The sequence below is a fragment of the Dipodomys spectabilis genome, unplaced genomic scaffold (assembly GCF_019054845.1).
Source record: "Dipodomys spectabilis isolate Male_0828 unplaced genomic scaffold, ASM1905484v1 ptg000415l, whole genome shotgun sequence".
Taxonomy (NCBI): Eukaryota; Metazoa; Chordata; class Mammalia; order Rodentia; family Heteromyidae; genus Dipodomys; species Dipodomys spectabilis.
In genome coordinates this window covers 462,878-467,518 of record NW_024871092.1, presented here as the reverse complement: position 1 = coordinate 467,518, position 4,641 = coordinate 462,878, and positions in this window count along the sequence as shown.

Below are 4,641 nucleotides of genomic sequence, written 5' to 3'. Positions count from 1 at the left end.
GTCTCTTTTTTTAAATTTTGTTTTCTTCTCTCTCTCTTATCATTCTTTCCAATCCATTTCCCTCTGCGAGATTAGGACTTGGCTAATTTCACTCTCCTTTTACCTTTCCACATCCCTCTAACCCTATTTTCCCCACCTTTCTCCCTAAACATAATAATTTCTGGCTTGTCAAATTCTTCTTTGGTATTCTTAGCCTATTAATACATAGTTGTTTAATGTTGAATAGACTGTATCTGTTGAACTAGATTGTATCTGCAGACATTTGACTATGCAATTACAGGACTTTGGTTGATGCTTGCCTTAAAATGGTGTTCTAGCACAAAACTGGAATTACTTTCATCCCAAATGGGCAGAACAAGCAAGAAAAACACAAGAAAAATGGCAAGTCCGGTTATCTCAATTCCCACTCAAGATAATCAGGTGATAGAACAGATGAATAATCCAGAGGAGAGTTCCCAAAAAGTTCTACAAACACTACTGGTAAAAATGATGAATGAAAAGATTGAAACCCTGCAAAGGACTCAGTGTGAGCGTGATAGGGAGAGAGAGGAGGCAAACCAAAGATCAAAACAGGAAGCTCATGGGCTTGAGAAAACTACTCAAAGATTGATACTGGAATTGTGTGCACAGGTTGAGAACACTCAAAGAGAAATAAAGGAATTGTGTGAGCAGGCTGACATCAGTCAAAGAGAACTACAGAAGTTGCATGAACGTGAGAAATCCAAAGAGTAATACAAGAATTGCAAGAGCGGGATGAGCATAGACAAAGATCATAGAGGCATTCGTGGAATCCATAAACAGACAACTGAAAGGAGTCAGGGAGACCACAAAGGGGATGATGAATGGAGCCCAACAGAAGGAATGGGAGTCCAAGGAAACCATAACCAATCAACAAAGTGATTTGAGAATAAACATTGAACACCAAATTAAGGAAGTAAAGAATTTCATACAAGATCTAAAACAAAGCTCCAACAAAGAATTTGAAGCCATAACAGCTGACTAATTAGAAGGAAAAGAAATGAAAAATAAAGTAGAAAGTCTTGACAGTAGGTTAGACCATGCAGAAGATTGAATCTCTGTCATTGAAGACAGCCTAGGTATTATAGAGAAAGAACATACAACTATCCAAGACAAATTCAAGAAATATGATAGATCTATTCAACACTTGGAAGACACCATCTGAAGGCCCTATTTGAGGGAAATGGGTGTAGAGGAGCACATAGAGACAGAAGTTAATGGTCTAGAAAATTTGTTCAACAGGATCCCAGCAGAGAACTTCCCAACACGCAAAAAGATAGGCATATTCAGATATAAGAAGCTTTTAGAACTCCAAAAAGACCAGTCAGGAACAGGACATCCCATCGTCCAATTATAATCCGCAAAAGATCAATTCAGAACAAGGAAAAGATCCTTAAAGCTGTCAAGGAGAAAAGTTCAGTCACCTATAAAGGAAAACCAAGTAGAATCACCTCAGATTTCTCAACAGAGACAATTAAAACAAGAACAGCCTGGAATGATGTATGCCATGCCCTAAAGACAACTATCAACCAAGAATAGTGTACCCAGCTAAACTCTCCTTCATAATTGAAGGTCAAATAAAAATCTTCCATAGCAAAGAAAAACAAACAATATATCTCCACCAAATCAGCTCTACAAAAGATACTTAAAGATGTCCTAAACATAGAAAACCAACAAGACCACAATAAAGGCCAAGAAAACACACCCAAACAGAATCCAAGAAGCATAGGCAGAATCCAGTAAGCGTAACACCCAAGAAGGTGGATAAAATGGTTGGAACACCCAAATACCTCTCAGTCCTCTCTTTCAATATTAGGGGATGTAACTCTCCAATTAAGCAACATAGACTGTCCAGTTGGTTTTAAATGCAAGATTCTTCTATTTTCTGCCTTCAGGAATCACAACTTGCCCATAAATTTCAAACACATTTTGAAAGTGAAAGGCTGGAACAAAATCTACCAAGCAAACGGCTCCCATGAACAGGCAGGAGTTTCAATCCTAAATTCAGATAAAATAGACTTCAAATTAACATTATTGAGAAGAGATAAAGAAGGTTACTACATACTAATTAAGGGATCTCTCTTTCAGGAGGATATTAAAATTCTAAATATTTGCCAAACAATTGTGCACCCAAATTTATCCAAGAAATACTACTTTAAATCTCACATAGATCCAAATGCATTAATTGTTGGGGACTTTAACACACCACAATCCCCAATAAATAGATCAACTCGGCAAAAACTCAACAGAGAAACCACCGATCTAAACAAGTGCATACATCAACTGATTTAGCAGACATTCACGAATATTCATCCAGCAACATCAGAGTACACTTTTTACTCAGCAGCACATAGAACATTTTTCAAAAACACCTCATTTTAGGTCACAAATCAAACTTGTCAAAATTCAGTAACATTAAATTCATATCTTGCATTCTCTCAGACCAAAAGGGAATAAAATTAGAACTCAACACAAAAAACTACCAAAGAAAGTCCAGTAACACATGCAGGCTAAAAAACACACTGTTGAAACACCAGTGGGTCATGGAAGAGCTTAGAAACAACGTTCAAATGTTCATGATATTCATCAAAAACTAGCACAGAGATTGTCAGCTCCTCTGGGACAAAGCAAAGGCACGATTCAGAGGCAAGTTTATAGCTCTCAGTTCCTATATTAACAAATTGGAAAGACCTGAAACCAACAATTTAATGAGATCTGACACTCCTTGAAAAAGTGCATCAAGATAAACCCGAATCCAATTGATGGAAAGAAATAATTAAAATTAAATCAGAATTAAATGAATTAGAATCCAAAAAAACTATAGAAAGAATCAACAAAACAAAGAGTTGGTTCTTCGAAAAAATTGACAGACCCTTAGCAAATCTTATCAGAAAAAGAAGAGAACACACCCAAATTAATAAACTCAGAGATGAGAATGGAAACATCACTACAGAACCAACCAAGATTCAGAACATTATAAAGGAATACTGCTCAAATCATTATGCTAATATGTTTGAGAACTTGGCAGAAATGGACCTTTTTTTCCCCTGGCAAATATTGACATGCCGAAACTAAACCAAGATGAGTTAAACGATCTTAACAGACCCATATCAAGCATTGAAATAGAAACAGCAGTAAGAAACCTCCCATCTAAGAAAAGCCCAGGAACAGATGGTTTTACAGCAGAATTCTACAAGGCCTTCAAAGCAGAGCTCACATCAATACTCCTCCAACTCTTCAATGAAATTGAAAGAGAAAGTTTACTACCGAACACATTCTATGAAGCCATCATAACCCTCATCCCAAAACCCTCATCAAAGAAAGAGCACTATAGACCCATTTCTTTGATGAAATTGATGCAAAGCCTCTCAACAAAATTTTGGCTAATCAACCTCAACAATTCATCCAAAAAATCATACACCATGAGCAAACAGGATTCATTTCAGGGATGCAAAGCTGCTTCAATATGCGCAAATCAATTAACATATTTCCTCACATCAACAAGAGCAAGGATAAGAACCACATTGTTATTTCAATAGATGCAGAAAAAGCCATTGACAAGATCCAACACCTCTTTATGGTGAAGGTCCTGGAAAAATTAGGAATCTATGGAACATTCCTCAATACAATAAAGGCTATGTATGACAAAACTACAGAAAGCATTGTACTCAATGGTGAAAAACTAAAGCTATTTCCTCTAAACTCTGGAATGAGACAAGGATGCCCACTCTCTCTACTGCACTTCAATCTAGTATTAGAATGCCTATCTACAGCAATAAGACAAGATGCAAACATAAAGAGGAACCCAATAGGGAAAGAAGTAAAACTTTCCCTCTTTGTCGATGACATGATCTTGTATTTAAAGACTCTGCTCCCAAGCTACTCAAGGTGACTCAAAAGTTGGGCAAAATAGCAGGGTATGAAATTAAGCCTCAAAAATCAATGGCTTTTCTGTATGCCAACAATGAGAAAATTGTGGCTGAAATTAGGCGAGCAACTCCATTTGTAATAGCCCCACAAAAAATAAAATACCTGGGAATGAACTTAACCAAAGGAGTGAAGGACCTCTATGATGAAAACTTTAAATACCTGAAAAACGAAATCAAAACAAACTTAGAAAGTGGCAAAAACTAACCTGTTCCTAGATTGGAAAGATCAAATCGTGATAATGGCAATATTTCCCAACACTATCTACAAATTGAATGTGATACCTATCAATATTCCAACCTCGTTCTTCAAGGAAATAGGAAAGGCAAACCAAAAATTCATATGGAACAATAAAAGACCCCGAATAGCAAAAACGATCCTTAACAGAAAGAACAGTGATGGAGGAAAATCAGTACCAAATTTCAAACTCTTCTACAAAGCCATAGTAATCAAAACAGCTTGGTACTGGCAAGAGAACAGAACTCAGGACAAATGGAATTGAATTGAAAACCCAGAAATGAACCTAAAGACCTACAGCCATCTAATCTTTGATAAGGGAGCTAAAAAAAATAGAATGGAAGAAAGACAGCCTCTTCTGTAAATGGTGCTCTCAAAATTGGTTAACTACTTGTAGAAAACTAAAGCTAGATCCTTATATATCATCCTGCACCAGAATCAACTCCAAATGGATCAAAG